Source organism: Panthera pardus, unplaced genomic scaffold (assembly GCF_024362965.1).
Source record: "Panthera pardus isolate Hobbes unplaced genomic scaffold, ASM2436296v1 HiC_scaffold_11, whole genome shotgun sequence".
In the NCBI taxonomy this organism is placed as follows: domain Eukaryota; kingdom Metazoa; phylum Chordata; class Mammalia; order Carnivora; family Felidae; genus Panthera; species Panthera pardus.
This window is the reverse complement of record NW_026526666.1, coordinates 5,767,356-5,780,807: the sequence shown is the minus strand read 5'-3', so window position 1 is coordinate 5,780,807 and position 13,452 is coordinate 5,767,356. Positions and strand designations below refer to the sequence as shown.

Genomic DNA, 13,452 nt, shown 5'->3' with positions numbered 1-13,452 from the left:
TACATTCTAGTAAAAAGATGAAAAACAAAAAAAAAAACAAACATCAAGATATTTAATAGAAGGTAATGGTATGTATTATGAAAATAAAGCAATGACCTAGATAGAGAATGAGGTTATTTTAGACAGAATTGTCACATAAGGACAATATAACACTGAGTGAAGTAGGGAGTAAGTCATGTAGATTCTGAGGAAAGAAAATTACAGGAAACGAGCACGTGCACAGCGCTGAGGGAAGCATATGCTTGGCAAGCTCGAGGAACAGCAAGGAGACCAGGGCATTTGCAGCAGAGTGAGCAATGGAGAAGCAGCAGATGAGGCCAGAAATACACTCAGGAGCAAAAACTGTAGAGCCTTAAAGATCATGGTAAGAACTCTGGATTGAATTCTATGTGAATTGGGAGGACTTTGAAAGGTTTTTAGCAGAAGACTGCACAATATATTCTGTGTTTTAGAAGAAAAATCCTGACTATTACGTGAAGGCTAAATAGTGTGGGGCATGGGGTGGTGGGGTAACAGTGACAACACAGCATAATAGGAGCAGCTGGAAAAAAAATAGCACTGATAATTTGCCATTGGATTTAATACGATGGAGCTGATTGGTAGCCTTGACAAGAGCTGTTTCATCAGACTGGTAGAGACAAAAAGCTTTTTGTTCAGTCTTCTGCCCTCTACTTCTATCATGGGCTGGCTTTGAGATTCTAGTGGAATTCATTCATTTGGTATGGCATTTGGGAGGGGGGCAGGGGAGAATTACTATGTGCCGAGGACCCACCTTCTTATTAGAGATGTCACAGATTAATGAGGCACTGGTTCTTACTTATCACCAGCTAGGAAAGACAGACACATAAAATGATGAATTATAACTCAATATAGTAAATACATAATCTTCTTGTTGGAATGGAATTTATATAATAAGAGCTCAATCACTTCTCTTAATGAGTGTTTAACCCAGTGGAAAATGGTCAGAGGCTTAGGAAACACATCAAACGAGTTCTTTACTCCCTTAATTTGAATACAATATTTTCAAAAATGAGAACCTAAATTGTTAAATGGCTTCCCATATAGTATTCTCACATCTGAAAATGGTTTTCTTGTTTTGCATTTATTAGATATTGTCCCAGCCCATTTACACAGGACATGTATGGGATGATTTTTTTTTTTCACCTCCTGGAAGAGAAAAGAAGGTAACGTAAAGGATGAAAGCGGGAAAGAACTTCTGCAGCAAGGACACTTACAAACCTAAGGAAGGGCGTTTATATCACCAAACCGCACAAGAGCCTAATAAACCAGGCAAATGAACATACCTGAGTGGCCACACCATAACCTCTTCAAATAAACACCCTGTGAATTACCTGAATGCTTTGTGTGTGCAAGGGTGTGTGTGTATGTGCATGTATGTGTGTTTGTGTGGTCATACGATTTAATAAGTGCAGCTGTGTTTATTCAACGATGTAACATTCCACATATACACAGAGCACACATGTTGCTGGAGATCACTCATAGCTTCATTCTTGGAAAGAGTATAAGTAGAAATATTGTAGAACCCATGAAAACCAATTCACACTGGCTTACATACACATAAATGCAGAGAGATGCTTAAAGTAAATTTACAGTTGAAATCACTGCTTTGAAACCTGAAACTATTGATTCAACTGAATAACTAGATGTAGTCCATTTAGAAGCACTTCTGAGAACAGTCACACACATGATTAAAAGGATTGGAAAATCATATTTACATGAAAATGTTAAAAGAAACTGAGATCACATGACATGGAAAAGAACAAAGAGTGATAACTTATTGTTTTGAAATACATAAAAGTTATACTACAAAAAACAATAACCCACATTTTCTGAAAAATAAAATAGAAGAGCTACATATGAGAATTTTGTCTTGCAAAAGAATCTTTGTCAAATACTGACCTGCACTGCAAAAATGAAGATTAAGAGCTTATTTCCATTCGACAGATTTTTCACATGTAAACAACCATAAAAGCAAGGCAATTCTCTTTAGGAACTTATCATCTTTTCTCAGAACCTTCTTTTTCTATCTTGCCCTGTGGTAAAGCATGAAGAATGTGGGATTTAATGACTCCTGTGGGAAAAAAAAGTCAGGGAAAAAGAGAGGGAACTGATAACTCCAAATGTACACCTGGAACTCTCATACATTGCAGGTGGAAGTACACAATGACACCAAAAGCTGAGAAAACTGTTTGGGTTATTATCAAGATAAACAGACATTTACTCTATGGCCCACCAATCCTACCCTTAGGCATGTTCTCAAAAGAGATGAAAATATATACCCACAAAAAAGACACATGTGCTATAATGTTCACGGAAGTTTTACTTGTAGTGGATAAAAACTGGAAACAACCCAAATGTCCAAATGTCACAGTTGGGTAAGCCAACTGTGATATTTTCACAGAACTAATCAGCAATAAAAAAATAATCTACTGATGCATGCAACAAGGATGAATCTCAAAAACATTTTTTAAGTGAAGGAAGGCAGATAAAAAATAGTATGCACTATACAATTTCGCTTTGTAAAATTTCATTTATATTAAGTTCCAGAATAAGTAAAAGTGACCTACAGTGGTGAAAATCAGAATGGTGGTTTCCTATTAGACAGGGAGGGGGATTGATGGATAGGGAGCAAAAGATAACTTTTTGTGATGATTGGTTAAGCACATTGGAGTATACATTTGTCAAAGCGTATCAAACTGTGTACATTTTGTTTCATGTAAATTTTACCTCAATAAAAAAATACAATGATCAAAATTCTCCAATGACTTTTCATCTCACTGAGAATCAAATTAAACTTCCTTTACGTGGCCTCCAAGTCCTTCACTTTCTCTCAGCTCCTTCTGCCCCTTGCACATTCCTTTCCAACCTCAAAGGCCTCCTTATCATTTTTTGAACGTGTGGGTGTGCTCCTGCCACAGACCTTACACTGTTTGTCCTTCTGCTAGGAACTCTCCTCCCCTAGGGATCTATCTAACCAGCTCCCTCATTTCATTCTGATCTGTGCTCAAGTATCACCTCATTAGACGTTTCTCATTAGAAGTTTCCCTAAGACATACGTGTCTCATCACTCGTTATACCATCTCCTTTTTCTTCATAGTACCTATCAATCCCAGACATTATATAATTTATTCTTTTACTTTTTTGTCTTTCTCCCCTCTACAGAATGAAGAATTCTGCAGCCAAGACCTTTTTGTTATTCACTGATGCATTCCCCAGTGCCTAGGAAATGTCTGATACATAAACGCTGAATAAATATTTGTTGAATGATTGGACAGACAAGCAGAGCTTAGATAAGTGACAGGGTAGAGGAGATGTAAACATCAGAGGGGAACAAACTAGATGTTATACCTATCTATTGTTGCCTAACAAACCTCCCCAAAACAACAAAAGTTTTGTTCAAATCTATCATTTGGGCAGGGCTCAGCAGGAACAGCCAGTATCTTTCATGTAGGGTCAGCCTTGGTAGGGCTGGAGTAAAAAGGATGCACTTTCAAGGAAGCTCATTCACATGTGGGCTGGGAGCTCAGCAACTTACAGGCATCTGTCTCTCTCATATGGGCACAGTGGCTGAGTTCTAAGAGCAAGCAGCACAAGAGACAGGAAGTTGAAACATCACATCCACATCATGATATGTAAGTAGTTACAGAGCCCAGATTCAATGGGAGGCAATATAAACCTCACCTCTTGATAAGAGCTGAAGAATTTTAGGGTCATTTTTTATAACCACCACACAAGATGATCTTTAGGTATGTTCTACCACCCTTGGATTTATAAATCTGTGGCTTATTTCACTGTAGACCTTTTCAAAATTCATGTGAAGAGAAGTTGTTTAACACTAAACAAAGCCATGATACAATAATCACTAGCTATTATGTACTAGATATAGTGTGTTAAAATGTTTTATATACCAAATCTCAGTATTTTTAAATTTAACATTTAAATAATGTTTAGCATATACCAGGCATTGTTCTTACTGCTTTAAAGATAAAACCTAATTTAGTCCATGCAATAATCCCATAAATTAAATGCTATTATTATCCCCATGCTATTGAGTGGAAAGCCTACACAAGAAGAGATTAAATACCTCGCAAAAGTCACACAGCCAATGAGAATGGAGCCAGATTTGAACCTGCAGTCTGATCCCAGAGCCTGTACCCTTAAGCACAGTGTCATTCTATCTCTTGTAATCTACTCAGTAATCCTATAAGGTAAATACTATGGTTATCCCCATGTGACAGAAGAAAAAAAAAAAAAAACTGATGCTTTCAGCCATTATATCACCTTCCCAAGCAAGGTCTGTCTACTTACAATATTTTATACAATGTTTCTATCCTCATAACAATACTGCAAGATAGATGTGTCAAAACTGAGAATCAAATGTGAAGTCAGTTGCTCTAGGTCACATAGCTAGCAAGTATTAGAGCTGGGATTCCAACTCAGGTGTATGTGGCTGCAAAACCTTGCTGCACTGCCCCCATCTTCAGGGGCAGGGCAAGAAGGCAGGGCTGGAGCAGCTGATACCAGAAAGAAGATCCCTCCCACGCTGGGATTCCTGGTAAACCTCTGAGAGGGCTCAAACAGAGATGCCCAAAGATGACAAGAGTTCTATGGATTATTAAGAGAAGTTTCCTGGTTCTATTGTGAGATTATAAATGCCAGCTCCGTATTTTTCTCTCTTCCTTTGAGAAGTAGTTTTACTTCCCTCTCTCATGCTAGGGCATGACCTGTTTTTCATTGCAGCCATCATCTTTAGCCCAACTGATAGAGGAAGAAGGTAAAGTGATGAAAGTCAACATCTACCCAGGGACCTCTTGTGGTTTAGTCAATTAATTATTGGTCCTGTGGGGAGAGGGGAGTAGAAGAAGACTGAGGGGCAAAGGAAGAGATGAGAAAAAAAGAAATCAACTAATCTCCTGAACCTGTCAGGGTTCCTCTCAACTTTTCCTATGAAGATGTCCCCTGTGGCCCATTTAGAGCCATTTACCAAACCTTTTTCAGACTTCTTTGATTTTAACATCTGCTTTCCTCCTTCTTCCCTGCACAGTCCTATGCTTCCTGGATACATGGCAGTCAGCCTTTGATCTTGGTGCCTCTGGATAGCTGCATGCTGTAAGTTATCCCTCCTCAACCTCATTCTGGGTAATGATGAAATCTACATCCCTTCCTCCTTCACCCTCTTTATCACAAACCTCCCATCCAGTCTGACATGGGTTGGACCATCTCTCCCAGGGGGACTCACAGCACTCACTAATCCTTTACAGAGAAGAGGGACTTCAGGCTATTCACAATCCCAGAGTCATTATGTTAATCATATAAATCAACCATCCTGAAAAGTCAGAGAGGCCCCAAAGAAATTAGATTATCAGCAAATAAGTTTAGTATAATTTTCAAACACAATTAGGTTAGGTAGGGAAAGTCTCTGAGTTATTTGCATCATCACCATTATTATTGTTACATGATTTCTGTCAACCTCAACTTTGCCATGATACTGATCGGAGTGCAGGAAGAGCTGGAAAATACTTTAAAGGCAAGCTAAGTGGGGAAGGCTAATGTAACAAGGTGGCTAAATTGCAGAAGCTTTTAAAAGAACACAATTATAAAAAAAAAAGAACACAATTATATTCTTATAAATTATCCTTATAAAATTACTCCAATTATCTATATTCCTAAGGATCTTTGCATAAGAGATAAGATAATTTTCAATAAACTTTAAAAACTGTTTTAATGTTTATTTATTTTTTGTGAGAGAGAGAGAGAGAGAGAGAGAGAATGGGCAGGGGAGGGGCAGAGAGAGAGGGAGACAGAATCTGAAGCAGTCTCCAGACTCTGAGCTGTCAGAACAGAGCCCGACGTGGGGCTCGAATTCACGAACCATGAGATCATGACCTAAGCCAAAGTCAGACGCCTAATTGACTGAGCCATCCAGGAGCCCCTACAATAAACTTTTAAATGTAATTAAACATTTCTTCAGAAGATTCTCTCCAACAATTTTAATATTTCCAGGTGATAACTCCATCATAGAACATTTGTATTCAAATTATTCTTTAATGACAGTAAAGACATAGGTGAATGTTAGACCATTTCCTAGACAAATAATCACAAATTCTGAATAATGAAGATTTTATTGTACTACTTTTCTACCCTCTGAGGAAAACACAATTAATATGTAAAATGTTTCTTCTACTGAACAGGAATTGCTTCCTACATTCAAAAATTATCATTATTTTAAGTTCCCCAGAGGAAACCATGTCCTGGTACTGTTAATTCTTGATATCCCAGGAAATTTTTCATTTTGTGACTTTTCCATGGCCAATATACACTACTATTTACATTTTAGTCACAGACTCTCTCTACTCTACAGCATGTTTCTGGTAGTTATTCTCCACCTCCTAGCTGGTAGGAAAGCTGAGGGAAATATTCAATGTGGTATCAGACTGAACTAAACAACTGGAGTTTTAAGCATATCACTTTTTAATTATCTGGTATTTACGGGTGACCCATATCGTGCCCCTTTATAGATAATTAAGTTTTATTCTTCTACCACGTTAGAAGAGGGCCAGAGGAAAGTAAAGAACATTTTTCTGTGTATACAATGATTTATTAGTAACCAAAGAAGTAAAACACATGCACAATCTTGTATAAAAAATGGATAATAATAATAATAATAATAATAATGTGGTTTTGGGGGCACGTGGGTGGCTCAGTCAGTTAAGTGTCCGACTTTGGCTCAGGTCATGATCTCATGGCTCATGAGCTCAAGCCCCATGTCGGGCTCTGCGCTGACAGCTTGGAGCCTGGCGCCTGCTTTGGATTCTGTGTCTCCCTCTCTCTCTCTCTGCCCTTCTCCTGATCATGCTCTCATGCTCTCTCTCTCTCTCAAAAATTAATAAACATTAAAGAAATTTTAAATAATAAGATTGTTTTGGCTGAAATACTCAAAATATAAAACAACCATGGAAAGAAGAAAGTTGACTTTTAGATCCATGCTTTTTAAACTGTTCTGTGGCCACTAAATTGAGCGATGTTCCAACAACTAAACAGAATACAGGGAAGAGAAGGAAACTGAAACGGGAAGGGTTAGGGAAACCATTCAGAGACAGAGGTTCTTAACTGGATTGGGGGGGTGGGTGGTGAAGTATGAAGATGGCAGAAAGAAGGGAGAATATCTGTCCTAAGCAGTGGTGATGGGCACCTGCTCAGAGCAGACCTCCTCCCCACTGGCAGATGTTTTCAGACCTTCTTTGAAGCAATGAGCTACCCTTGCAGAACCTGGGGTGGGCTGTCCTCATCCTACTCAGGCAGGGGTTCAACTTTGCTGACTCCATCATGTGCTCCTGATGGCGAAGGGCAAAGGCCCTGGGGTGCCTGTCTTTGAGCCTCATCCCTCTTCATGACTCCCTAGACAGAACTGTCAGTGGGGCGTTCCTGGCCATAAAAAATGATCCTCTTCCTGGGGACTAGATTATTTCACCTGGAAAACTCAAGCATTTCTTCCTGCAAGCATTTGTCAATGGGACAGGACCTACTGCTCTCCAGATTGGGGATAGCTCTCCTGTCTTCACTGCCTGGCCCCTGAAGTTCTGACATTCAGCTGCTGGGCATTACTGCGGTCTCTGCTCTTCCCTAACTGCCCATATCCCCAGCACCATGTGGTCTTTTAGAGCTTACAACCTCTGTACACAATTCTCTCTAAGAGGGTAGCCTCTGAGACAAATATTTCTCGACCTGCCTACTTCCAGTGAACCAATTAAACCTAACAGCTGGTGTTGACACAGCACTTCCTTCCAGGCCTTTTCCAGTGATAGACTCTAATCCTCTCCCAAGCTCTACGCAGTAATAGGTATTAATACAATTCCTCTGAATACGTTAAGAGGAAGATTGAGTCAAGGAACATGTAATGGTTTGCTGAATACTGCTTTGTTGATAAGTGGTTCATTCATTCAACATTTCCCCCCAATTATGTTCTTGTCACTGTACTGTAAGGTATTTTCATATATATTAACTCATTTTTTCCCCAAATTTTCCCAATAAGAATCACTTGAGGCTCTTGTTAAACAAACAACTTCCCTGACCCCTGTCCTGGACATTCTCATTAAGGGATCTGCGATGAGACCCAGGAAGTTGTGTGCTTGTCCAGGTGATATTCTCTCTTTCTCTCTTTCTCTCTCTCTCTCTCTCTCTGTCCCTCCCTCCCTCCCTTAATGAATTATAACATCACAGACGATTATTATCATTAGGAAAGTTTGGAAGCACCATTTATTTCATTTAATTTTCACAGTCACCCTGGGTGATATTATTATGCACCTTTCTTGAAAAAGAAACATGAGACCACTGTATCAATATAAAAGGCTGAGATATAAAATCAACTCTAACTCCCACAGACAAGAGGTAACAGTTGATTAATTTCTTATATTCCTTCCTTGGGTTTTCCCAAGCACACTTTCTCAGTTAAACAGTTTTTTAAAAAGCTATTCATCCAGGGTTTGAGCTATATACATAATTTCTGCCTAGACCTGTGCCATACACTGGTGTCATGAGAAATTCTTAGTAGAAATTGTAAAAATAGTAGAAATAGTATTTCTATTTCTCCTCGCCCTCAATCACTCGTGCTCTCTTCCTGTCATCATGGCCAATTTTAAGCTACCAAAGACTTAACAGCCAGCTTAAAAGATTCCTGAATATTTAACAGGCATGAACCAGCCCCAGCACACTGCTGTGTAAATCTGATCCCAGAAAAAAAATAATTCATTTTCCCCTGGATCTTCTATTGCTTCCTACTGGGTACCTTATTTACTAGTAGACAAAGATTACTGACTCCTCCCCAGACATGCTCTGTGATATCGCACCACTATGCCTTTCTTCATGATGGTCTATTTGCCAGGAGTCTCCTTCTTCCTCATCTCCTCAAGGCCTATTTCAAATGCTTCCTGTTTCCTGAATCTTCATAGCCCTTGATCTATAACTCTCTTATGAGACTTACAGCTTTCTATCTTACATTAGAGCTATTTTTCAACTTGTGTCCCATACAATTACTGGATAAAAGCTCTCTGTTTGCATCACCCCTGTATTCTGACAGCACTGAGATCAATGTCTGGTGCACAGCAAGCACTTAAAGCCACTTTGACAACATCTATCACATGCTTTCAATGTAGCAGGCACTGTCCTAACCCATAGGAGAAAAAACTCAGCATTTGGAAGAATTGGAGACCTTAAATTGAGGTTCCATGGGGAAACTTCAGAGTCAAATGGTCCATGTAAGTTGACTACTAACCGAGCCCAATATATTTGGAAGTTGTAGACAGCTTCCACCCAAGATCATTGGAACAATTAGTCTAGTCAGCAAAAATTTTTTATAAAGGACCAAATAGTAAATTTTGTAAGCTCTTTTGGTCCAGAGGGTCTCTAACAGAATGGTTCAACTCTGCCACTGTAGTGCAAACGCTGTTATAGGCTACAAATAAACAAATGAGCATGGCTGTGTGCCAATAAAACTTTATTTATAAACACAGACAGCAAGCAAGATTTGGCCCACAGGTTGTAATTTGTAAACTGCTGGTCTAGACACTTGAAAGCTCTGATTTCCAAACAGTCATGTGAATGTTTCTGTTCACATTCCTTTGGGTGTTATCATTCCTTTTTACTAGTTTCTAATAGCCCATCGTGATTTTCTTATTAATAAACTGGGTTAAGTCTAGGCTTTATTAGAGATAATCATTAGTCTAATTATAATTTAGCTAATTTGGGTATTTGTAGTGCAGCCAATCTGTTAAAACAGTATAAAGACATGTTACACTGACTTTGCCAGTAATGATACAACTTATAGATAATATATAAATAAAGTAAAATGTCCTTGCAATAGAAGATGATACAGATGTTATCAGGATGCAACTATTACTGCTGTCATGATAACATCTAGAGATAATATACTGAAGTTCCACTGAGGTTAACTGTATCTCATAAAGTACCTGAGTTCCTTTTCCTATGGTGAAATCAGCATCTTCAATGCCAACACAGAACCAAGACTAATTGTTCTGCAGCACTTGTAGATCATTTCTAGTGTATAATTCCCTAACACCCTAAATGTTTCCTACAAGAAGTCTGTATGGATAAAACTCTTCCCAAGAAAATAAACACTAATTGGTAAAACAGACTCCAAAGGTTAATGATCTTACTGTAGAAGCTGAAAAACTTGATACGGTCATCAAAAATAAGTTCCTTACTTTGGCTGCCGTGGTAAATAACATAGCTCTTACCCTGGGTATACAGGTAACCTTTTTAAACTCCTTTGCCCAAGTAACTATGGAAAAGAAAATAGCCTTAGATTTTCTTCTGGAAAATCAGGGGAAATCTTCCCCCTTTCTAATACTTCATATTGTACCTGGATTAACAACATGGGCAATCTATATCTAAGCTAAAATAAAAGGTGGGGCGCCTGGGTGGCTCAGTCGGTTGAGCAGCCAACTCTTGATTTCAGCTTAGGTCATGATCCCAGAGCCATGGGATTGAGCCCCATGTCAGGCTCCGCACTGAGTGTGGAACCTGTTTTGGATTCTCTGTCTCTCTTTCCCTCCCTCTCTCTTTCTCTCTGTCTCTCTCTCTCTCTCTGTCCCTCTCCCCCACTCACACTCTGTCTCTCTCTCTAAAATAAAAAATAAAATAAAATAAAATAAAATAAAATAAAATAAAATAAAATAAAATGCAACCTGGCCATCTAGGGAAGACCTGAAGAGTCAATGGGATTGCTTTTTCGGTCAAACCTGAGAAGTCGTGTTTATTATTTAAAGTGACTATCGGTTCCTTCTTAGAATACTTTAATTATATTTGTCACACAAATTGTTTAATATGTTTTCAAGTCTTAAATGTTTCCATGCAGCCACTTTTCCAGCAGATGATTGACCAAATAACGACAACAAAAAAAATGAGCGCAAGATAAAATCATGCTTGTCAACACTCAACTGAAATTCAGATATCTACACACAAAACCTCATCTTCAAAGAGATAGTGGAAATATGAAGAATACTTATGTCATTCTTGAAGCTTTAGCTAGAAGAGAACCTAAAGGAAGACTGAAAAAAAATTAATTTCCATACTCCTAGAAGACCAATTGTTCTTACAGCAAGGATGGAAGTAGACACCAGAATCAGTTTTAAACCTGCTTAATCAATAAATAAGAAGTCTGTAGCTATGGAGCCATCAGAATTGGTTTCAAACGTATTTACTCAAATCAAAGTCAACTTGTCTTTGTGAACACACTTCTGTAAGCCAACCAATTATTGAAAACTACCTGCTCCTGAAGGTCAGCCGATCACGAATGGGCTCATTCCAATGACCTGCTTCTGGAAGTATACAATCAATAAGTCTTCCTCACATAATCACACTTCAACCATTGATAATAACTTATTTACAACTCTGAACTTCCATCAATCTCTGAACTCCATGCCTTTGAGTCCTAATACATGATCAACAGTCTTTCCTGCTTAAAGAAACTTCGACTGGAAAACATACCTCCTGTCTTAAGTAAGCAATAAATTCAGCACTGTGGGCTTTTATTTGTTGGTTTCACCACCATTTTTAGTGGAGGTTTCATACTTTGAGAAAATGGAGAAACGTAACAAGACAGAAAGGGCATTAATAGACACCACTGGTAACTTGAACAAAGACACGCAAGTACAAAGGTACTTGGTGAGTTCAGGAATTCAGAGCCCCAGTATTAGCTGCTTGACATCAGAAAAGTCAAGTGAGAACTAAATTTTGAACTTTTGAGGTCAATATAAAGAGGTCATATTTTATCTTCTAGGTGTTGAGTGCTCATTGAATATTTTAAGTGGGGGTATTATAATTAAAGATGAGTTTTAGAGGATGAAAAACTGCAGTGCCAAAGTCACTGGTTGAATTGGCTATGACACAGTCAATATCTATATTAGAGACTCTAATGAATCTTATGACTTATTGCATGAGAGAGGTAAGGAAATTAGAAGCAAGGATGAGATTTTTTTATTTGAATGATTTATAGGAAGGAAAGGGAAGACAAGGGAAGGGAAGGGAATGAAGGCAAGGCATAGGAGGGAAGGAAGAGAGTAGAATTACTGTTAAGATCAGGTAGCTAACAAGTATTGACAATGGAAGGGGTATGAACAAGATTAAATTATGTTAACGTTTTCATACACTCTGCAATCCATTTATCTCTAACCTTTCTATCTCTAGATCAGCACCTTGAACCTTCATCCATCTCAAGAAGACCAGTAGATCAGCACCTTGAACCTTCATCCATCTCAAGAAGACCAGCCTAATGCAAGTGATAAAAGTACAGATAAAGATTTTTTAAAAGGAGATTAAGAGGTACAAACTTCCAGATATAAAGTAAATAAATCACAGAGATGAAAAGTACAGCACAGGGAATATAGTCAACAATACTGCAACAGCGAAAGATGGTAACTACACTTATCATGGAGAGCATTTTTGTAATGTATATAAATGTCAAATTGCTAAGTTGTAACCTGAAACTAATGTAACATTGTATGTTAATTATACTTCAACTTTAAAATAACTTTTTTAAAAGCCGTATAATTTTTGGTGTTTTGTCCTCTCCTCATCCTGGGTTTCTCTCATGCATTTACCTAGAAGCTCTTCCATACTTCCTCAACAATCCACTTTCCAATCCTGGTGATCCACCACCCCAGGGTTGTGCACCAAATAAAACAATCTGGGCTCTGGGCCCTGCCCTCTCTTCATTTCCCATCTAAACAGACATGGAGTTGTTTGGTGAATTAAAAAGCAAACTCATTTAGGTGGGAGAGTAAGGTCCTGGTATTTGGGCTTCATGAAAAGACTTACCAAGGCTTTCTTAGAACATGATCAGTTAAGACAATTATCATGGGGCATTGAGGGGCCACTTATTCCCAGTATGCTAGGCTGTGACTTAAGGAAGCAGCCAGCAAAAGAGAAGGCAGGAATGCCAACAGGCTCTCTACTAAAAAGCTGTAAGATTTATGTGCATATCATTCATCCATAATCACTACATCCCCCCATCCCCAATACACACACACACACACAAACACACACACACACACACACACACACACACACACACACACACACACACACACCCCTTCGGCACTACCACCATGGGCACACTGGTAAAATGGCTACCAAATAATCCCACTCCTCCATAGACGTCTTCCACCTATTTGGGGTCATTCTTCCCATGAGGTAGTAAATACAAATGAATTTATTCCTTTACTGACATAGGTACCAACTGCTATCAGTGGAAGCTCAAAAATACTAATACTCACTAATACTACTCACTCAATACTACTTTCCAGGTACTTTAAGTGCTTCACATATATTCCCCATAATATAGTACCTATTTTATCTCCATTTATAGGTGAGGAAATGGAATTTGAGAAATTCACCAAGGATATACAGCAGGAA

The 13,452-nt window shown here is 38.5% G+C and overlaps 1 long non-coding RNA gene across 2 annotated transcripts; it reads left to right on the top strand.

Moving 5' to 3' along the window:
- Window positions 1–273: 273 nt before the first annotated feature.
- On the top strand, window positions 274–12,568 carry LOC109272197 (uncharacterized). 2 transcript variants are annotated; one of them, XR_002082340.2, is made up of 4 exons: window positions 274–364; window positions 5,066–5,130; window positions 10,895–11,538; window positions 12,268–12,568. It is a non-coding gene; the product is annotated as an uncharacterized LOC109272197 (long non-coding RNA). The 2 variants fall into 2 exon arrangements; XR_008417012.1 differs by lacking the exon at window positions 12,268–12,568 and adding an exon at window positions 12,226–12,264.
- The last annotated feature ends 884 nt before the right edge of the window (window positions 12,569–13,452 follow it).